Source organism: Aquila chrysaetos (assembly GCF_900496995.4).
Source record: "Aquila chrysaetos chrysaetos chromosome W unlocalized genomic scaffold, bAquChr1.4 W_unloc_1, whole genome shotgun sequence".
Lineage (NCBI taxonomy): Eukaryota > Metazoa > Chordata > Aves > Accipitriformes > Accipitridae > Aquila > Aquila chrysaetos.
The window spans coordinates 3,061,418-3,085,583 of NW_024470321.1; the positions used below are offsets into that span (position 1 = coordinate 3,061,418).

At 43.7% G+C, this 24,166-nt stretch overlaps 1 protein-coding gene across 1 annotated transcript in view; it reads right to left on the minus strand.

Annotated features, from left to right (window-relative positions):
• LOC121232866 (zinc finger SWIM domain-containing protein 6-like) overlaps positions 1-24,166 on the minus strand; it is a 153,535-nt gene that overhangs the window by 25,427 nt on the left and 103,942 nt on the right.

The window sequence follows — 24,166 nt, forward strand, 5'->3', positions numbered from 1 at the left end:
AATTAGATTTTCTATTAAAAATGCAGCAGCCAATGACTAATTGCAAACTTCTATACTGTAACACTTTTTCTCCCCTCAAAGGCTACACTGCTTGTTTCCCAGTTATGCCTAACACCAGGCAGACTGAATTCCTGACGCAGAATCTTGGAGCTGGTGTGGCCCATCTGAAGCAGTTGAAAGGCTGAATCAAGCCAACCTTCTCAATTAAAAGGCAACAAGTGGGTCTTTTGTATTAGAAAATCCATAGTTAACAATGTATGGCCCATCAGACAGGAACATCAGTCAAAAGCAAACAAGAATTCACATCAAGTTACAGCAGGAAATTACCCAAGTTTTTCTTCTACTTTTTGTACCAGAAGCAAATGTTGTTTTCTACAAACAAGAAGTATGTATCTTCCAGCTTCACATTACAGGAACCAAACAAGTGCATTAGTAACACATATATTTTGTAAACGTATACTTCCACACTCAAACCCCAGCAGAAGTACTGCTGATCATATAACTCATTCCCAAACACATCTGGACCTCAGAGATCCAGTTAACACTGGTTTTGTGCAGTCTAATAGGAATAAGATATTTTTACTGCTACTACTTCAGTAATTTGGTTACACTAGAAAATTTGTTTTACATTTTCTGTTTATGGAGCTCAAAGGGAAAGCTAATTTGCACTGACGTTTCACATATACCATCACTTTAGAACCTGCTCCCTGACACTATATAGCAGGGCAGGCATAAATACATCAGGGTCTCTAGCAACAATTTTCAATGGAAAGATTTTTTTCTAAATCAGCTGTCTCTTCATAAGCGTGAACTTTGACAGAAGCATAAAGACATCTGAAAGTACCGTTTAGCAACAGTTCATTTGCTCATTAAGAACGTGCCTTATACACTACAAGAGATTTAAAGAATATGCTTAAACTATGCAATCTTCATGACAGGCTGGAAAAAAAAAGAAAAGAAAAAAGAATAAAAATGCAGCTGGTTCTTTCAAGATAACAGAATTCTCATATTCAAGTATTCTTTTGCTAACTAAGAATGCAAAATGGATACCCAGATCACAGGCCATCACATTACATTCATTCCTAAAGTAACTCAGTATGTCAGTATGCCACAGCACAGGAGCCAGCGGAAACAGAGCTTGATCCTTAAGGTTGCAAGTCTGCTGCTATTCAGGCTGACATGGAATGGAGAAGTAATATCAAAGAAATCTGAAAACCACAATAAAATAAGATATGATACAGTGCAGAACACCAGAGAGACACTACACTAATGCAGATTATTACTGCACAGTAGTTACATACATTAGAGCATGCTGTTTTGTTGGTTTTTTGTGGGTTTGTTTTTAGATTTTTTTGGTTGTGTTTTGGTTTTGTTTTTTTTTAAAATGTCCGAAACTTCCCATGGGAGCGAATAAAGCCAATACTGTTTTTAAAAACTTCTTTTAAAATCAAATCATATTACTTTCTTTAGACACACTCTTCAACATGCTTCACTCCCCAAACAGAACCAAATTATAGAACAGAATCATAGAATGGTTTGGGTTGGAAGGTGTGAGAGACTGAAAGAGTTAATGTCTCAAACATTGTGGTGGGGCAAGTTCTGCATAAGGACGAAATCTGCATAACAACGAACCCTGCATAGCAAGGAACCACAGGTGAAAAGAAGCCCATCAGCACAGGACATCAGCAACAGGAGGGCACACAGCTCCATGTTCCGAGCAGCTCACCGTACATGGCCAAAGATCAAGCAATGGTCATGTCTGCAGGGAAGAAGTTACTCCCCAAACGACCCCCAAGCCCACCGACCCATTTCCCAAAGGTTCTGAAAGCACAAACTGCGCATAACGCCTAATGAGTTCAAGTGCCCGCCCGAAGGAGGGGCAAGGAGATGATAAAAGGACACAAACTGAAGCCCCACTTGCGCGCACCCACCGGAACTGGACCCCTCGGCTGACTGGACCTCTAGACTGGCTGGACCAACGCTGGACCCAGGACCGGTGAAATCTTTCTCTTTTCTCTTCCTCTTTCTGTCTCGCTCTCTCTTTCTCTCTCCTTTTTCATAATCCCTACACATCATCCCTTTAGAGATAAAACCGTTGACCAAGTCTGGGACTAGGAGTGGGTCTAGCCACCCCTAGGCTCTTCTCTGAGAAGGAGTCTAGAAAGCAAGGGGGTCTGCTCTGAACCTCCTGTCTCAATGGGAGGGCTCTCCTTCTTCCCTGCATTGATGTATATGGTTACCACGGGTTACACGGTTTACTGAGGTAGTTCCATGCCAATTCCTGTTGAGAGAAACCCCGCCACCTACTGTTATGCCTCCCAAGTTCAGTTTGCTTCTGCCATGAATAAAATGTTTAACTGATCGTTTGGTGTCATTTCACCTTAATTTAGCCCAAGGGAATTTCGAATTCAACACGACTCCCTGGTCTGTCCAGCCTGGGTCGTGACAGAAGGAACCTTTAAAGGTCACCTAGTCCAACCCCCCTGCAATGAGCAGGGACATCTTCAACTAGATCAGGTTGCTCAGAGCCCCATCCAACCTGACCTTGAATGTTTCCAGTGATGGGGCATCTACCACCTCTTTAGGCAACCTGTTCCAGTGTTTCACCACCCTCATCATAAAAATTTTTTTCATTATATCTAGTCTGAATTTACCTTCTTTTAGTTTAAAACCATTACCCCTTGTCCTATTGCTACAGGCCCTACTAAAGTCTATCCCCATCTTTCTTATAAGCCCCATTTAAGTACTGAAAGGCTGCAATAAGGTCTCCCCGGAGCCTTCTTTTCTCCAGGCTAAACAACCCAACTCTCTCAGCCTTTCTTCATAGGAGAGGTGTTCCAGCCCTCTGACCGTTTTTGTGGCCCTCCTCTGGATCTGCTCCAACTGGTCCATGTCTTTCCTGTACTGAGGATGCCAGAGCTGGATGCAGTACTCCAGGTGGGGTTTCACCAGAGCAGAGTAGAGGGGCAGAATCGCCTCCCTCAACCTGCTGGCCATGCTTCTTTTGATGCAGCCCAGCATGCGATTGGCTTTCTGGGCTGCAAACACACATTGCAGAGTCATGTCCAGCTTTTCATCCACCAGTATCCCCAAGTCCTTCTCCACAGGGCTGCTCTCAATCCCTTCATCCCCCAGGCTCTATTGATGTTGGGGGTTGCCCTGACCCAGGTGCAGGACCTTACACTTGGCCTTGTTGAACCTCATGAGGTTCACATGGGCCCACTTCTTGAGCTTGTCCAGGTCCCCCTGGATGGCATTACAACTGGTTCTTATTATTAAGCATCAATACATTCACAGCACTGTCCAAGACAAAAGGACTATATTTCTTGCAATGTACAAAACAAAACAGAAGATGGGTGTCATGGTTTAACCCCAGCCAGTAACTAAGCACCACGGAGATGCTCACTCACTCCCCCCCACCCAGTGGGATGGGGGAGAGAATCCGGGAAAAAAGTAAAACTTGTGGGTTGAGATAAGAACAGTTTAATAGGACAGAAAGGAAGAAACTAATAATGATAATAGTAGCAATAATAAAATGACAATACTAATAAAAGGATCCTTGACTTAGTCTAAACGTTATTTGGCAACAACTGAAAACACCAGTGTGTTATCAACATTATTCTCATACCAAACCCAGAACATAACACTATACCAGCTACTAGGAAGAAAGTTAACTCTATCCCAGCTGAAACCAGGACAATGGGGCATATTGGAAAGCCTTGTATAATAGTTATCTTGGGCTTATTTATTTATTTTCAAAATCAAGTATTACTTTAGGGCACTGAGGAGACACTGTACCTCTCAGCATCTAAAAAAAAAAAAAAAAGCCAGTTATAATACTTTGTAACCAGATTCCCTGTGTTTTCAGACTGAAGCAAAAGCAAAGTGGAATATCTTAACTACATGCGGTGAGTATTTCAATAATCCAGCAAGGTGGAATGCACACTACTGATTACACCATGCCCCTACAAAATGAGTGGCCTTTTCTCTTTCTGCTCCTCAGAAACACCACTAGAAGCAAAGGAATTCACTTGCCTTCTTCAGAAGCTCCACTATGCATGCAGTACATCTAAGAGGCAGGAAAGGGAAGGGATACCCCAAAGTACCAAAATCCTTTAAAAACTTCTTTGGTTTAAAGAGGGAAACTGTGTCAAGCATAACTACATTGTTAGCAGTGATTATCTCGGAAATCCATGCTATTTTAATGCAAATGAAACATAAGGATAAGTGTATTTCTAATAAACCCCACACAAACCACTTAAAATTTCAATAGATCAACTGCACCCTGCTCGAGGTGACTTCAGGGCAAGCTGTGTGCACATCTGAGATCTCGCCCAGCTTTCATGGCTGCCCAATTCCCTGCAGAAAGAGGAGTGAGAGACAAAACTCCCTCACTGAGAAAAGAAGGGAACAGAAAGAGCCTCAGGCTCAGCTCCTGTAGCACTACAAAGGCTACCATCTGGGAGAAGGAAGCATAATGCCAATGACCCCACACTCTTCAGCCTATTTGGGTTTCAAGTTTTTGTGTGTGTGATCTTTCCCCACCACATGTGTGCATTTGCCTGTATTCATTTCTTCCTCCTCCTTCTCCCCAAGCACCTTCCCCCTCCCCTGACTTCTGCTCCATTCTGGCTCTTTCTGTTCACTGTTTCCTGTCCTGCTCCTAGCGCTGAAAAGTCTGAGGAAAACGTTCACTTGTGCCCAGATTTTACCACATGCCAACTGGAAGGAGCCCAGAGGATATTCTTCCTTATTTCACTCTGAGGCTGCTCAGTGGAAGCCCTCATGAGCTGGCCCTTAAATGTCACCACCAACCTGAAAGCTTACACTGGCCTCAAACAAGAGATTCTCTATTTTCTGCTTAATGACTCCTATATGGGGAAACTGCTGATCACACTTACCCCTTACTACAGATAAGACTTATGGAAAAATGAAGGGCAGCTACTTGTAATTAATTTGTGGGGAACACATCTAAATCCATTTCTAGTGACTTCAGCCTGGAAGCTGCTGTTCACAACAGCCTATACTCAAAAGAAGTTTCCCAAAATACATTCTTGGCATTCTCAAGTAAGTTTACCTGTTTGACTAGCTTTCATGATGTCACCAATGCCACCCGCAATATGAACATATGTCTCATTAAATGGAAAACAAAAAAAAAGAAAAAAAACAGAGAATGTGTTTACATAATCTGTTTTTCTAACACAGCTCACTGTTTCCTGTCTCCCTTTCCCCAGGCACCAGATATCTTTTCATACTGGATCTCAGAAGGCTGACACATTCTCCCCCCCCCGAACTAAACCAAAAGTAAAGTTCTGATTTGGATCCCTTGACTGTGACCCATGTCTTTCCAATATGAAGCTCCTCACAGCACAGTGGCAATATATCACAAACCAATATGCAAATTTTTTCCCCCCAGAAGATAACCGGAAGTCAAGTCATGCTGTGACGGCAATTTGCTATTAATTTCACAAGGGAATGAATATTAGAACTGTCATACTGCAGTGAGGAATTGCCTATTTTGGTTCAACACTAATCCTTTTGACCCAGAAAAAGCCAGCTTTGCCAAAACAGACCTTTGGTTCAAATAGCCCTCTTTTTGAAAATGCACAGTTGTCATTCATCTTTAGTGTGCCTCACACCACAAAGAAATAGGTTACATTACTGCTTTACACAATACCTGCATGCCTTGTACATACAGGGGGAACATCAGTACTTTTGTATTTCTCAGTAGACATCCATACCTCTGACTTCATGCGGGAGAAAGGAACAGCATGCCTTTACACTGATTAGGATTTAAACATGCAAATTGAAAAATATTAAGAAGTATTCAGTCACTGTGAAAGTAGGTGTTGTAATAATTACACATCTTGTGTATGCATGTATTCATGAAGCTAAAGGAAGTGCAAGGAATGTATACAGACTTTCCCAAGAGATTAAGCATTGCTTGGTTTTCATTAATCCCATTATATTTTACTCTTGTCCCAATAAATGGGAGGGTGGTGGTAGAAACAGATTTAGTGGGGGCTAGGACACTGAGCATCACTAAAGATCCGGCGTACAATTCTGTTAGACTGTTTGATTACAGTCTTTCCAAGTGTCCTGGTTTCAGCTGGGATAGAGTTAATTTTCTTCCTAGTAGCTGGTATAGTGTTATGTTTTGGGTTTAGCATGAGAAGAATGTTGATAACACTGATGTTTTCAGTTGTTGCTAAGTAGTGTTTAGTCTCAAGTCAAGGATTTTTCAGCTTCTCATGTCCAGCCAGCAAGAAGGCTGGAGGGGCACAAGAAGTTGGGAGGGGACACAGCCAGGACAGCTGACCCAAACTGGCCAAAGGGGTATTCCATACCATGTGACGTCACATCTAGTATATAAACTGGGGGAGTGGGGCTGGGAGGGATCCCTGCTCAGGAACTAACTGGGCATCAGTCGGCTGGTGGTGAGCAATTGCATTGTGCATCACTTGTTTTGTAAACTCTCATCCTTTTATTAGTATTGTCATTTTATTATTTTTATTATTATCATTATTAGTTTCTTCCTTTCTGTTCTATTACACTATTCTTATCTCAACCCACGAGTTTTACTTGTTTTTTTCCCCAATTCTTTCCCCCATCCCACTGGGTGGGGGGGAGTGAGTGAGCAGCTGCGTGGTGCTTAGTTGCTGGCTGGGGTTAAACCATGACACCAAGAAATCTGCTTTTCCTAGAAATATTATGCTATCTTGTCAGGGCTGCTGTGTAGCAGCCCTGGTTTGGGTCAGTGTTTCCTCATTTACAATACCTGTATAATCAGTGGCTGAAACTTGGCCTTTGCCTTGGAATTTTACGTTTAATATACTTAAGATCAATCCATTCATTTGCAAAATTAAAATATGCAAGAAACTGATGCACGTTTGGCATGTCTTTGCTCTTCCCATGAATGCATGTCTCTCTCTTAAAAAACTAAAACCCCAAAAGCTACCAGGTTAGTAACATTTGATTATTTCAAAGAAAGTGGAGCCAGGTAATCAAGATCATTCCCTTTGTGCAACAGACAAATCAGCTTCAGCACTTGCTGCACACCTGCCACTGTGCCCCATTTGAGCCTAATCAATTCTATTACAAAAGCATCGTTTTCCAGCATTGGAAGTGCCAGAATAGTAACAATAATAGGAGACGGAACCTATGACCCCTTTAAAATAGAAGTGTCATCAAAGGATTTTAAAGCGGTTTACATCTGGTTTTTAAACACATGCGCACTTTCACTAGGACAGTCACTTGGAAACCTTAAAGAAGGTAGTATATGATATTCATTGCTTCTCAACAAGAAGGACAAGTGCCTTCAGAATGACTGGCAAAGCCACCTCGCTCCTCCAGGAATGGTGAGATCTCTATTAGAACAAAGCATAATCAGAAGTCCCACTGGAGAATGCTTCAGATACCAACAAGTGGTTGAGATAGGAGAAGCTTATGCATTAAAATGTGGAGAGTACCTAGCTGGAAGTACAGAATATCTTTTAAGTTCTCCTCAACTTCATGAAATACGAGAACCAACAGAGATCAGGATCAGCATGAGGAAAACCAATAACAAGTTTGCCAATTTTATCCACTGCCCTGCCTTGCAAGAGCTCTCTGGATATACCCTCTTCCCCATGTGTATTGGGTCTGGCTGGGATGGAGTTAATTTTCCCCATAGCAGCCCTCATAGAGCTGTGCTCTGCATTGGTAGCTAGAAAGGTGTTGATGACACACCAGTGTTTTGGCTACTGCTGAGCAGCGCTGGCACAGCATCAAGGCTGTCTCTCCAACATTTTTCCCCCTCACCCCCAAAGGCCATTAGGCTGGGGGTGGGCAAGAGCTTGGGAGGGGACATAGCCAGGACAGCTGACCCAAACTGACCAAAGGGATATTCCATACCATATGACATCTGCTCAGCAATAAAAGCTAAGAGAAGGGAGGGGGGGGGCATTCATTATTTTACATTTGTCTTCCGGAGCAACCGCTATGTGTACTGAAGCCCTACTTACCAGGAAGTGGCTGGACATCGCCTGCTGATGGGAAGTAGAGAATAAATCTTTTGGTTTTTCCTTTGCTTTATTAAACTGCCTTTATCTTGACCCATGAGTTCTTTCCCATCTTATTTTCTCTCCCCCCATCCTGCTGAGGAGGGGAGCAATAGAGTGGCTTGGTGGGCACCTGGCAGCCAGCCAAGGTCAACCCACCATACCATGACACAACCATCATATTTTTGTTCCATAAGAAACTAATCCTTGACTCACAAAACAGCTCTCTTCCCCCTTAAACCATTTTTAAATATAAAAATTGAGGAAATTATTAGAAATGTTTGTTTTGAAACATGCAAATTATGTGAAGTTTCTTCACCGTGAAGGCAAGCAAGAAGATATAAAGATACTGAAAATGGTAGTTCACAAAAAAATATCTGATCCTGTAATCTACATGTTGACAAGCTGTTGGGCTCCCTCACTCTACCAAGTAGAAGATACTTGTCTTAGATTCTTCTACTTGACTGCTTTCATCAGGTTAAGCATCTGGGATTTAGTTTAGAGTTTCAGCTTTATTAAGCTGTCACAAGAGCAGCCTCGCTTTGATAACAGTAGCTGCTCCAATTATGGCTTGGTTTAGGGTTGACAAGTATAACGATTCATTCATGGCACATGCGAAGCAATAAAAGGTTGTTTTGCATTACAGCTTTAAAAACGTGGGCACTTTTTTCATTTAATTTGTCACTTAGCTTTTGCTAAGAGGACATTTAAATTGCAGTAAAAGGCAAATGGGGCTTTTAGTTTAAATGTAATCCCCGTATTTAAATGATCTGTAATGGTGTAGCATTCAAGTGGGAACACTATTGTTTCACAGTGGGCCCTGATGGTGACATGTGACATTTATATTCAGGTCCTGTGTTATCCATGTGGCTAAAGGGCTTCCAATTTCATTTCACAGCCAGAAGCCTGCAGAAAACACCAATTAACTTGCAGATCCCATTTGCCAACAAAACTCAGCCTCTTCTCAGTGTCTGGCATCTGGCAGTGCTCAACATTTTAATTCCAAAGCAGAGCCTCGCAGCCATCATGATCCCTGGGCTGGGGCACAAAGTCAAATTTTCCCCTTTTATTAAGGAAATTTTTTCACTTTCGTAAAGAACAAGAAACTTTTACTTAATTTTTGATGGATGAATATTAACGAATTACTGTTGTAGTAAGATTGCATGGACCATTTTTTCTCCTCTAGAGTACAAAGAAGGTTAACTGACCTTTTCTTCAAATCTGAGATCTCAGTTCAACAGGCATCAGCAGATATTTACTGTGCATTTCCATATTCCTCCATTTTACCAATGCAATTTAATTAAAAAGACAAACCAAGGGGCTTCAGAGAGTTAATCATTCTGATATACTGAATTCTTCAACCATGGTCACTGAGAGTTAAACACATTAAGATCAGCATGTGAAATTTACCTACCTAGACACCATTTAAACAGCAACAACATAAAAAATTCCAACTCCACTCTAAACTCTGGAAAGCGCATTCATATATTACTGTGGCAAGTTGGAAGTGTTCACCAGTGCATCACTGAAGCTGCATCTAAATTCTTCTAGCATGAGAAGTACATGAGCAAGTCTTATAGCTTTGACCTGTAATCTTAATCTTTCCAATACTACACCTTTGGAGCATTTAGCTCAACCTATTCTTTGATGTACAATAGGGGAATCTGCTTAGCATAATTATATTCTTCCTCCTGATCTAGAGGCTTTAAAATGCAACAAAAAGCCTTACACGTAACTAGCTAGTTAACTTGAGGCCTTTGAATCATAAATTACTTACAGAATTAGGACTTTGTATTAGAAAATCGCTAGGCTCATGCTTAGATGTGAAGTATTTAATTTTGGGTTTTAAATAAGCATCTTCAAACATACAAACCCAATCTGACTTCTACTGAAGTCAACACAATTTACCATAAACTTTAGCAGGAACTCTGATCAGAGCCCAATGTGTCCTTCCAGTATCCTTGGCCAATGCTCAGTGCCAGGCAGGAAGCATCAGTTAAGTTCTAATGAAAGGCTCAAGCGACCCAGTCAAGGAGCAAAACAAGTTATTTAAGTATGCTTAAAAACCTATGCCAAAATGGAACTGACAAAGTGGCCATATGCCTAGCAGTTGGCAGACAGCATACCAATGCAAGCAAGCCTTTATTAAGCAAAGTCTATATTTACATACTTTACATGTCCTAAAAATCTCCATAACTACCATGTTGCTACCTATCTGTGAAATAAATGAGATTATAGATAAAGCATTTTTTTTTAAAAGACATACATATATGCCACTCCCAGATTACTCTGAATAGATAATACAACAAGTTAAGTATGCAAAGGCCTGTCCCACTCCCTTTATTGATATTTTAGTTCTCTGACATCCTAGAAGATGACAAGATAGGAAACCAACATTATTTTAGAACATAACGATACCATTGCTCCCTTAAACCCAATGTCTGAGTTCTCTGCCACTACTAGCACAGATCAAGGGTCACCAGGGACTTCCTGCTCTTCCTTCTGTAGTTTGCTATCGTAACTCTGGTCTCCCTTAAAGCCTCCTTCAACTTTTGCACATTCACATGCATGTTTCACCTGGAAAAAGGGATGTGTTTACCTAGAGTGAAACTCAAGGTGAAATCCTAGCAAAAACATGGCAGCAGCTTCTAATTTTCACACAAGGTAGGAGTCAAGTTGGAGAGATTCATCCAATTAACAGAAATTTTCAGAGAACTTGCTAAGCACGAGTGGAAGGAATCCTACTGGTGTGGGGAAGAAATGGACAGGTTACCAACATAAACACAAGCTGGAGGTGGAAGAACCAAGTAAAGTTCTACCCTTAGCCTACTGCACACCTGAAGTGATTGAAGTGTATTTGCAATTGAAACTGTGGTACACAATCAACATATTTTGATAGAGGAAGCAGAGCAGTTCAGGACTGAAACAACAGGGCCTGCCTCAGATTGCAAATACAGCAGCTGAGGTAGTGGTGAGGCTGGAGGTTGCACTGCGGCTTTTTGGGAGTAGCAACTACAATTCTGATTAAACACAGGTAAACTAATCAATTTGATTAATCTAAAATATTGATTATTTAATGCTGCAGGCAGAGAGATTCCACCTTCAGATAGGTGCTGTCAAGAAGATGACGTTAATATGTGTCCTGGGTTTGGCTGGGATAGAGTTAATTTTCTTTCTAGTAGCTGGTATAGTGTTATGTTTTGGGTTTAGCATGAGAAGAATGTTGATAACACTGATGTTTTCAGTTGTTGCTAAGTAGTGTTTAGACTAAGTCAAGGATTTTTCAGCTTCTGATGCCCAACCAGCAAGAAGGGTGGAGGGGCACAAGAAGTTGGGAGGGGACACAGCCAGGACAGCTGACCCAAAGTGGCCAAAGGGGTATTCCATACCATGTGACGTCATGCCTAGTATATAAACTGGGGGAGTTGGCCTGGGAGGGATCCCTGCTCGGGAACTAATTGGGCATCGGTCGGCGAGTGGTGAGCAATTGCATTTTGCATCACTTGTTTTGTATATTCCAATCCTTTTATTATTATTGTCATTTTATTATTGTTGTTATTATCATTATTAGTTTCTTCCTTTCTGTTCTTTTAAACTGTTCTTATCTCAACCCATGAGTTTTACCTTTTATTTCCCCCCGATTCTCTCCCCCATCACACTGGGTGGGGGGGAGTGAGTGAGTGGCTGCGTGGTGCTTAGTTACCGTCTGGGGTTAAACCACAGCAATATGGAACTGATGAAACAAGAAGAGGAGCCGCTAAGAAAATTTAACAAAACCTTTTAGGTTTATTGGCAGCATGTGGTAAGACTGCTACAGATAACAGATGGAGAACACATTTCTGCCTCTCCCGCCACCTACCAGCTCAACCCACACAAGCAACAAAGCATGAGACCCTCCAGTTTTCAGTATGGTGGGATACAATTTTGCTGTATACATGTCCAGCTTGGCAAAAAGCATTATTCCCCAACAAGCCAAGGCATCAAAAAAATTACACACCAAGAGGGTTGGTATACCTGAAGGCGAAATACTTATATCTATACTGACAGAGCTTTGCCTGCTCTGATATTAAGGCTTTCCACCACAGAAGTCTATATCAACTATAGACAGCCAGTGCTTTATTAGCCTAATGCTTCATTTAGAATGAACATAATTTATGCTAAACAGGTTATATCCAGTCTTAGCCCCATCAGACAACATGCAATCAATCATGGTCATCTTTAACATTTAACAGTGGAAAACTTAAGTTTTGCTTTTGACTTGTCCTTTCTAAATGAAGCATGTCATTCTTGCTTGGAATTAATTTCATTTAGCTTGATTTTGGTCCTTTAAAATGTACCAAGAGCATTATGGATTTTGGCTTTGTCCTCCACAGTGTTTACATATTGTCACAAGGAGTGTCATCAGTAAGTTTTGGGTTGTTTTGTTGTTTTTCGGTTGGGGTATTTTTGGTTTTTTTGTTTTGTCTTGTTTTGTTGGATTTTTTAAAAATATATATATATATATATTTATTTCAATATTCCATGACACATAAGTCAGGAATAGCAATATTGACCAGAACACATCTCAAGACAGACTCCTGGAAGTCTAGACTTGAAGTGTCTTTACAGATTGAGAGCACAGGTAACTACTCCAAGTTCCATGAATCACAAGGCAATTCCGTTTAGGCTGTGTGTCTTCAACTTGCTTTGAGAAAGCCTCCAAAACAGCATCCAAAACCTTACTACAGCTAAGATATACACAATTCCTTCACTCATACACTCACTGAATTCTCTTTTAGAGAAACAAATTCGATTTACCACTGTATTTTAAATAATTTAGGTTGTCTTTTATCTCTTTTATCTTCTATATGCTTACATACCAACTAGTTAGTAGTTTGTTCCAGTACCTTACATCTAGGAAAGCAATGCTGGTGGTTACTTAATATTATTCTTTCCACTCACCTACCCACTTTTAAAATATTGGTGACATTTACCTTCAAGTTGTTTTTAATTTCCCCTCCCTACCACAAATTCCTACAGATTTTGAGAACTTCTGAAGTAGCAGTTCAAAACTGTGTCAGCAAGTTTCTGGAACACTTTAGAGCAAGTGTCTTCAGATTTTACCAGTTTAAATATTCCTTTCCGATTTCAGCCTGTGTTCCTCTCTCTCCGTTGTACAAGTCACATATCTGGTCACAACTGACCTTTCCTATAAAGCAGTGTTAATTGTTATAGCCCTCTTGTTTGATCTTCTTTCCTCCTCAGTAATAGACTTCTGCTTTCCTTTCTTGCTATCTTCTCATACTCTTAATGAATCTTCTATTTTGCCTTCTATTTCTCTCTAGTTGTGAATCGTTTTCTTCCTTAACCTTTTGTGGTAGGTTGACCCTGGCTGGATGCCAGGTACCCACCAAAGCCTCTCTATCACTCCCCCTCCTCAGCTGGACAGGGGAGAGAAAATATAACAAAGGGCTTGTGGGTCGAGATAAGGACAGGGAGAGATCACTCACTAATTACCATCATGGGCAAAACAGACTCGACTTGGGGAAAATTACCTTAATTTATAGCCCATCAAACCAGAGGAGGGTAATGAGAAATAAAACCAAATTTTAAAACACCTTCCCTCCACCCCTCCCTTCTTCCCAGGCACAGCTTCACTCCTGGATTCTCTACCTACCCCGTGCAGGGGAGAGGGAATGGGGGTTACAGTCAGTTCATCACACATTGTCTCTGCCACTTCATCCTCTTCAGGGGGAGGACTCATCACACTCTTCCCCTGCTCCAGCGCGGGGTCCCTCCCATGGGAGACAGTCCTCCACAAACTTCCCCAGCATGGGTCCTTCCCATGGGCTGCAGTTCTTCACAAACTGCTCCAGCATGGGTCCCTTCCACGGCGTGCAGTGCTTCAGGAGCACACTGCTCCAGCGTGGGTCCGCTGTGGGATCACAAGTCCTGCCAGAAAACCTGCTCCAGCATGGGTTCCTCTCTCCACAGATATGCAGGTCCTGCCAGGAGCCTGCTCCATCTTGGGCTTCCCACAGGGTCACAGACTCATTCAGGGTACGTTCACCTGCTCTGGCGTGGGGTCCTCCCCGGGCTGCAGGTGGATATCTGCTCCACTGTGGACCTCCATGGGCTGCAGGGGGACAGCCTGCCTCACCATGGTCTTCACCACAGGCTGCAGGGGAATCTCTGCTCTGGCGCCTGGAGCACCTCCTCCCCCTCCTTCTGCACTGACTTCAGTGTCTGCAGAATTGTTTCTCTTACATGTTCTCACTCCTCTCTTCTAGCTACAGTTTCTGTGCCCCAGCAACTTTTTTTTCCCTTCTGAAACATGTTATCCCAGAGGCGCTGTCGCATCCCAAAATTGGAGCGACTCAGGTTCGTGGATTTCCTTTGTCAGAATTAAGGTGAAATGATACCAGGGGAGTTCAAACAACAATCAACATTTATTCAACCTAGCTAACCTTGCCCACAAGTGAACTTATCAATATGAACCTTGCATCATGTCATTAAGCCGCTGTTTGAAAAGAGAAGGGAGATGTAGAAAAAGAAGCGGAAAAAGGAACATGAAAGTGGGTCAGAAGGAGAGCCCTCCCGTTGAGTCACGAGGTTCAGAGCAGACCCCCTTGCTTTCTGGACTCCTTCTCAAAGAGGAGCCCCAGGGGCGGCTGGATCCACTCCTAGTCTCAGACTTGGTCAACAGTTTATGTTTAAAAGGATGAGGTGTACGGACTGTGAAAAAGAGAGAAGAAAAAGGGGGGGGGGGGGGAGAGAAGGACAGAAAGAAAGAAAGAAAGAAAGAAAGAAAGAAAGAAAGAAAGAAAGAAAGAAAGAAAAGGGTTTCACCAGTTCTGGGTCCAGCATTGGTCCAGCCAGCGTAGAGATCCAGTTCCGGAGGGTGCGCGCTGAGAACTCGTTCTCCCTTCTTTTATAGTGTGTTAGTCGGTGGTCTCGACATGCGCAGTTCCCGTTCCCAGGGTTCTCTGGAATCGGTCGGTGAGCTTTGGGGGGGTTCATTGCGGAGTTGCCTCTTTTTCCCTGCTGGCATGACTGCTTAAGATAGAAGCACAGTTCCATCCTCTGTGGGGCCCCCTCTTCCAGGTGCATACACTGTGCTCCTTCTCCTGGTCACTTAAGAGAAGGAATTGCGGCTTTGGAGAAGCACGGTCCCACCCTCCATGGGGCCCTCTCCTCCGGCCACATTGTCCTGTTCACAAAACTCCAGCGTTTTTACAGAGGCCGTTTTCTCCACCAAAGTTCTTTAACAAATGTTTGAGACATTGACTATAATTTGTCAGACCATCACACCACCCCGTGGCTCAGTCGCTGGACTTTGATTCTCGTTCATATCATCTTCGTCTGTGGTGATTTTAACATAGCAGACAGTAGGAGAAGAGAGAGAGACAGCTGAGGATAGCAAGCGGCTAATCATACATCTTACTATGGCAAGGCCTGCTATTAAACTTATAAATCCAATTAATATCATAAGTCCAATATTTACAAGCCATTTTCCCCATCCCCTCAGTCCCAAAGACCCCAAAATGGAATATAGCCATGAGTTTGGACTCCAGCCATCAAACCAGTCTTTTGGCTGCACTGATTGAAATAATTCAGCTGTTTGGTCAGCAATCTCCTTCATCTTTGCCCGGGCTTCTTCAATGGAAGTCGTGGCATTATGAATGGTAATACAGCATTCGGATTCAGTCAAGGTTAACATACCACACACACCTTGTTCTTTTAACAATAACATATCTAAGGCTAAACGATTCTGTAATGCCATTTTTGATACTTTTTGCACTTGCAGATTTAGTTCCCCAAAGGCATATCGAGTCCAATTACTTAATACATGTACTTGCCAAGTTAGGTTTTCTAGCACCCATTGGTGCCAAACAATATACCCAGATGGCACAAAGAATGCTTCTAGCTCTAACGATACCTTCTGTCCCCAGGTATAATAATCAGGTTTTAGAATGCTTTGAATCCACTTCTGGGTGCTACTTGGGTCATCAAGTTCTCATTTTTTCCTGTGAATAGGTGGTGTGGTATATTCAAAGATTTGCCTGGGGCACATAGTAGGAATTTCCAAACCACACCGCAATCCAGACTGTTTGATAACATTCAAGTGCGAGTACATTTTCCCATCTGAGCACCCCCAGACAGTCCCCTCAGGGGCGGCATACAAAGCGTTTTGACAAGTAGCTGCGTCTCCTCGGGGTATTTGATTATCCTCCCCCACCTTATGTCTTGGGAAGTGGTTAATGGGAATTCCACATTTTAGCCAGATATTAACATTATTGGTGATCTGATTACATTGGCTATCTCGGTTTCGGTATCCACAATTAGGATATCCCCAACAGGTGCACATATCTTGAATTAAAGTTCTAACTTCCAAACTGATCCACGTTTCAATGGGATTGCCAGCACCTGTGGTACAATCTATAATGTGGGTACAGTTTAACAAATAGGCATCATTGGGGTTGGGCGTGCCCACAAATTCTTTCTTTAATAAGTGAAGAGGTTGGTTTTTTAACATGTGTTTCACTGACCATCCCCAAGCAGTGTGGGCGTTATTCATTAAAAGATATTGTCCCTTCATGTCAGGTATGTGAACGCACCAAGCTGAATCCCATCTTACATTATACTGTAATTCAAAAGGGGTAATTTCCGGGGAAGCAGGCCAAAAGGGCACTAGATTACAAGATATATTGTGATAGGAAGGGCATCCTGTTATTCTCCACCAGGATGGAGAAGGTGGGAATCGTCTGGAATAGGCTTCCTTGAATCCTGGAGGACACGGCGGGCTATGACTAATACCAATTTTGCGACTGACCTCCAATCTCCATCGCTTACAAGTTTTGTTTATTAAGTCAGGCCACCCCGTGTCCCGAGGGATCTCATAGAAGGCTGCTTCATCTCGCCACCATCTGCCAGAAGAGGTATAATCACTTCGATATTGATACTCAAACGGAGCATCTACTAACCCTATAATGCCATTGCTCATATTATATTTTCCAATATTGAGCCTCATGGGTATCAAACCGAATCTAATCCCCTGCTCGGCAGAAGTAGGAATCTGAATACAGATCCCCTGATCCGTTCTATTCCAGACGTATGAATCCTTGTATCGCTTCCCAAGCTAAATTGGAGGTCCTTTCTCCTTGTCCAGATGCACCAAAGGCAAGAAAGGCAAGGAGGAAGGAGTTCCAAACCATCTTTCCCTGTTGTACCATAAAAATATCACAAACAAAATCAAACAAACAATACAGATAATGGCCCACTCATCAACCGAAAACATAAATCCTGCCGTGGACTTCTGATAACCTGCAAAATACATACAAAAATAAACAATGATTAGAGGGATGGGATTGGAGATGTCAAGCAGTGTTGCTAGTGGTTGGGATCCATCCGAGAGATTGAGGTGCACCCTCCAAGGCGCTCATGCAGCTTCTGTAAAACAACCTCATACAGGCCACATGCAGGATGTGTTACTTATTATAGATGCATACAAACTAGCCTTAAACTTCAAGCTCTCTTGACTGGAATTGCTCTGATTAAAGCATCCGTAGATCAGCAGAACGTGCTCATTGTGCATAAAAGGTTAATAAGTTTATAGCAACCTCTTGCTCCTGCGTGGCGTCAAAGGAACATTGCCTGAACTTTGTGGTGAAGGAACCACATCCTAACCAGGTAAAAAAGCGACCTCTTGCTCTTGCGTGGCATGGGTGCCGCTGCAAGAACTCCAACGCGGTCTGCTGCCAAGCTCCCCGTGTTCTCCCCCCAACTCAGGAATCCTGAGAAGTCAACACAGCATCACTAGTCAGAAATACAAAAGTAACAAAAACATAAGCAAGCAACCAAGCAGCTATGGTCTTAGCACTATAGCAGAGGGTTGGGCTTATATTGTGCATCTTAACTGATATGCTTGTTAGAATCCAGCTAGTGGGATACAGAAAAAACATTCCCATCAGCCATTTAACATCGGAACAACTTTAATTCAGGACATGAAGGCCCACTTAGAAGGATGGGACAATCCATCGGGTATTGATACGATGCTCCTTCCCATGGGCATCTGTGGCTACCCAGGAATAAAGGGTAAGGGGGGTCTTTAGGGTTAGGGGCACTTGCCCCACAGTGGGCAGTTCCACTAATACCGGTTGTCCAGCATAGTGGAGCAAGCGTGCGGGGTCTTTGCCACCTTTCGTCCCTGGAACAATAGAAGGAGGTGTGGGACAGAACGCTAGGAGTCGGGGGGCAGCCATTTGCCCCCCACCGGCTATTGATTCAGTATACTGCTTCGGGTACTCGCGAGGCCCACCCTGGGTCATGGGGCCTCAGAGTTCATTTTAGAAGTCCGTTCATTCTCTCCACAATACCATTAGCTTGAGGGTAGTAAGGGGTGTGAAAAACCCACTGGATTTCCTCACCCGTAGCCCATTCTTGCACCACTCCAGCAGTGAAATGGCTCCTATTATCAGATTGAATTGATTGAGGCTTGGATAAGCAGCTAAACCATACTTTTAAGACTTTTCACTGTATTTTTCTCCTGTTGCTCTGGATACAGCTTCAGCTTGTGTTAGTCCTGATACTACCTCAACTCCCACTAACACATATCATTTTCCCTCTGATACCCGAAAGGGGCCAATATAGTCAATTTGCCACGTTTGCCATAAACCTTTGTTTGTCTTTAAATGTAGGGGTTGCTCCTTTAAAGGGTTATATTTTTCCAAACGAACTCAACATTGACCGCATGCAGAAATAACAGTATTACATAATTCTCATGTAACGGCCCATCCTCTACTAATAGCCTCTTTGTACAGGTGTTTACTCCCTGAATGGCCACGCTTCACGTGCAGCCACTCCAGAAGGTGTTCCCATTTCTCTGCTTCACCATCGATGGCAAGACTGGCTAGACGTGTTAAGGAATCTACTTGGTTATTTAGGAGGTGGGCCGGGTTATCTCCTGCCTGGTGTGCAGCAACCCAGCCTACCAAGAAAGATCTCTGCTTGGCGATATTCAGTATTTCTTCCCATTTGTCTCGTTGCCACACTGGCACTTAGTTTACTTCCCATTGGTTTTGTTCCCAAAATGGTAACCATTCAGTGCACCCTTTAAACACTGCATAGGAGTCAGTATAAATGTATACTGGTTCTGTTGTCTCAGCTTCCTTAATGACTACACTCCACACAGCAACTAACTCCCCTACTTGGGCACTACCCTCTCCCTCAGTTATCATATGCTCCCCTGAATCAATATGTAATGCTACTGCTCGATACTTCCACGTCTTTCCTTCCCTTTTTGCGGAAGCATCAGTGAACCACACGCTTGTTAAATGGGGTTTGAAATCAGGAGCCACTTTGATGTACGATGGAGGGGGTTCTGTATCTGGGTGATCAGAAGGGGGATCCTGTATTTGGAACATTTTGGGTGTTCCCTCCTCTATCTGTATAGTGTGACAGTAGTGCTCTAACTGGGCATACCACTTCCTTACTGTTTCTCGCTGAGCTACTCCTACAGGGGGAGGAGTTCCAGCCAATATTGGTTTCAGGATCTTAAAGGGCCCTCGCAAGATGATGGGCTGCTGTCGTATAATTGTCTCGGCTTCCTGTAAGGCTAGGTTAACCACAAAGAGTCCTTTCTCCCAAACTGAATACCGTTTTTCAGCATCCTTAAAGCTACGCGAGAAAAACCCTATAGGACGAATAAGACCTTCAGGTCCATGCTGCCACATATGTATAGATAACCCATGAATTGCAAAACCCCATTCTATGTGGAGTGGGTCTGTTGGATGTATTGGTCCTAAGGCCTGGTAAATCCCTGCTTCAAAAATTAATAATTTCAGAGCCTCTTCATGGACAGGTGAGACAAGGGGAGTCAAAAGAATCTCAGTAGACATAATAAAGGGGGATGAAAGATGATGTTTAGCGCTTACATTGTTGAAATTAGCTGACATAGAGACAGTCCTTGATAAGAAGAGCTGGTCCTAAGAACCAGCCAATAAGGTAAAGACAGTTCCTGATAAGAAGCAGGAGCAGGCCCCAAGAGCCAGCTAAGACTGGTCTTGCGGCTTGGGTGAATACCAAGAAATCACTGAGCCTGCGCAAGAAGAAAGGTTACTAGCGGTGACGAAGAGGAGTCATCTATCTTCATCTCTGCGACCACCAGACGACCACCATAAAGAGGCACTGCGCAAGCGCAGTTGAGAGGAGACTATGGAAATGACCTCTCGGAGCTAATTTTAATATGAAGCGGGGACAGGTCATGCATATGTATAGGCGTATTGTGAATATGTAACACTTGACTGTATAAACTTGAAGCGAACTGCCGAGTCGGGCACGCACGACTTTGGTGGGACTACCCCCCGTGCTGCCCAGCGCTGAATAAACATACCTACTTTACAATCTCACTGATTGTGGAGTCCGTTTCCGCACGTCACAGGTGTCCAGTCCCAAGCAGTTCTTTTACGGGTTAAATCATATAAAGGGCGAGCTATGATAGAAAAGTCAGGGATGTGTTTTCTCCAAAACACTAGCAAGCCTAGGGCATGCTGCAATTCTTTCTTATTTTCAGGCATTTTTACTTGTTCGAGGGTGGACAAGGTTTCGGGAGGTATACACACAGTCCCTCCTTTCCACCAGATACCTAAAAATTTTACTTCAGGTGATGGGAGTTGCACCTTTTCGGCAGGAATTTGGAGCCCTAAATTCTCTAAGTGACTAATGATTTCTCTCTGGGTTTGCCCCACCACAGTGGCATCTGGTCCTCCAATTAGCACATCATCAATATATTGATATACTTTTACTCCATCTTTAGGAATGATCTGATTTAGTTCCTGGGCCAATGCATAGCGAGCAATGGTTGGTGAGTGGCAATAGCCTTGGGGAAGCCGTGTAAATGTATATTGTACACCTTCCCAGGTAAAGGCAAAGCGGTCCCTATCTGCTTCTTGCAAGGGAACCATAAAGAACATGTCTTTCACATCAATGGTTGCTAAAATCTGATGACCCTGTTCTTGTATGGTTGCAATTAATTCTGCTATATTGGGGACTGCAGCTGTTAATGGGCCAGTATTGGCGTTCAAGCGTCGATAGTCAACTGTCAATCGCCACTTCCCATTTGGCTTGCGGACTGGCCATACTGGGGAATTATAGGGTGAGTGCGTAGGAATAACTATCCCCTGTTCCCGTAACTCAGTTATCACTGAAGTGATCCCTTCCCTTGCTCCCAAAGGCAAAGCATAAGGTTTGACATTAACTATTTTTGAAGGGGGGAGAGTTAGTGCCGACTGCAAAAGCCTCACAGAGATTGCGGGACACCCGAATTTCCATTCTCTTCCCTTAGAGTCTACCCATGACCAGCCCTTTAAGAGGTCAAGTCCTAGAATATTGGTGGGTAGAGGACCTAGTATCATAGTAACCTCAACAGGGGACGAATCCCCTGGCAGCCAGCATTTAACCTTAGCTGTCGGCTGCAATTGGGAGCTTCCGAAAACATCTGTGACCCATATCTGCTTCTTATCTGCAATTATTCCATTGCGGTTAGCAACATCCGCCCGGAGTGCTGACATCTGAGCACCCATATCAACTAAAAAAGTTACTGGGGTCTTAAAGGGACCAAGGGGAAAAGTAATCAACAGGTCTCCTGTCTTATTTTCAGTGAGCCTCCTTAAATAAACCCACTGGCCATCCCCCGGCTCACTTACTGGGGACGGCCTGTCTAGTTTCCCATCCTGCGGACAGTAATACCTTCCTCTGGGGCAGTAGGCGTTTGGGGAGTGGGAGTTGCCAGCAACTGCAGATTCACCCCCTTATCGCCCCGAGTGTCTAACTCAGTATGGGGAGGCTCCTTGTTCTTGTCTTTCCACCCTAGGACCAACTTTTCTAGGACAGAGGTGGGCATGCCGTCCATCACATCCCAGGGAATTCCCTTTTCTAACCCTTCTGCCCACAACAAGTTCCGCTGACCCCCATACGGCTTTTTGGTGTTTACAGTCTTAGATGGGGGAGGTCGGCCAGGTCCTTCTATTCAGCAGATAGCAGGCTTAGCCTTGCTTCCTTCCCTTATGAGACCCATTCTCCGGCCGTAGTTAATCAATTCCTGTGCCACTTCCCCCCAGGTCAGGGCCCCTCCTGCATTCTGCCTGCCTCCTCTAGGTGCTATCGCATCGCGTAATCTATCCTGCAGCTGGACAGCATATAATTTCAAAGAATCTGGTAAACCTTGGATTAGAGGAGTCATTCTATTGGGATTGGCATTTAACAACATTGGAGAGAGCTGTTGTGGCACTAATCGCCTATCATGCATTAATTGGAGACAAGCAGTTTTCTGTAAGCTCTCGGTTAACTGATTTATAGAAGGGGTGTCTATCCGTGTTGGTTCTCCTCGGTCCATTTGGTCTATTCCCCCTGCCCAGTAAGCTGCCCGCTGCGTCAGAGACCATGGTTCCCTAGGATCATCGGTAGTTAGGAACACTCCAGGCCCCCAATATCCTTGGGCTTCATCTTCTGACAATAAAATCCAGTCGCCACTGGTTAATGACACCCTCCATGCATATTTTGTTTCGGTCTCCTTTGATAGTCGGATATACTTTTCCTGAATTTTAGATAATTCAGTGGCGGAATATGGTATCGTCTTAATGGTCACATGTGGCACTCCACCATTTTGGCCATTGTCTATGGTTTCTGTTTTAATTAATGGCCTCATTGCTATCCCTTCATCCTCAGGGTAAAAAACTTTTCTGGTACATTCTAACTCTTGATTTGGGTATAAAGATTTTTGCTGTTTCACCTGAACTACCTCTAGACCTTCCAGGTATAAGTCCGGGTCAGATCGTTCGTCCACCTCGGCTCGCAAAATTCTTTCCCGATCTAATGCATCAGACAAGGCAGCATGAAGCCACTGCGTTGTATTACACTCAACAGTTAACTGCTCTTGCAGGACTTTAACTAAATCCTGCAGGGACTGAATCTTCTCCTTATCTGCCTGCTTAGCACTCATTGTTTCCTGTCTGTCTTCCTGGGCTGCTACGAGTGCGGCCCCTAAAACTGCACACACTACAGCCTTCCCTTTTCCCGGGTAAAACCTGCCTTCTTTTGCTAGCTTCTCAATTCTTCCTACAATAGCTTTTGGGTTGTGCCAGTGGTCTCGTGCCCAGGCTACTCCTTGTGGGGAAGGGTGGGCTTTATAGGCAGTTAGCTTCTCTAAAACAGGGGAACAGTCAGACACAGATGTTTCCCGGGTCACCATGCCTGCCACTGCTCAGATCCCTCCTGACTTATTGTTGCGAGATCCTTCCCAGATCCTCCCCGCCCGTTCTCCGAGTGGAGGTCTGGTATCCCGTTAGAATCTCCCTTCCAACAAGGGAAATCCTGTCCATGACGCCAATTAAGATGTCACATCCCAAAATTGGAGCGACTCAGGTTCGTGGATTTCCTTTGTCAGAATTAAGGTGAAATGACACCAGGGGAGTTCAAACAACAATCAACATTTATTCAACCTAGATAACCTTGCCCAAGTACAAGTGAACTTATCAATATGAACCTTGCAACATGTCGTTAAGCCGCTGTTTGAGAAGAGAAGGGAAGTATAGAAAAATGAAATGGAAAAGGGAACATGAAACTGTGTCAGAAGGAGAGCCCTCCCGTTGAGTCACGAGGTTCAGAGCAGACCCCCTTGCTTTCTGGACTCCTTCTCAAAGAGGAGCCCAGGGGTGGCTGGATCCACTCCTAGTCTCAGACTTGGTCAACAGTTTATGTTTAAAAGGATGAGGTGTACGGACTGTGAAAAAGAGAGAAGAAAAAGGGGGGGGGGGGGAGAGAAGGAAGGAAGGAAGGAAGGAAGGAAGGAAGGAAGGAAGGAAGGAAGGAAGGAAGGAAGGAAGGAAGGAAGGAAGGAAGGAAGGAAAGGGTTTCACCATTCCGGAGGGTGCGCGCTGAGAACTCGTTCTCCCTTCTTTTATAGTGTGTTAGTCGGTGGTCTTGACATGCGCAGTTCACGTTCCCGGGGTTCTCTGGAATCGGTCGGTGAGCTTTGGGGGGGGTTCATTGCGGAGTTGCCTCTTTTTCCCTGCTGGCATGACCGCTTAAGATAGAAGCACAGTCCCATCCTCCGTGGGGCCCCCTCTTCCAGGTGCATACGCTGTGCTCCT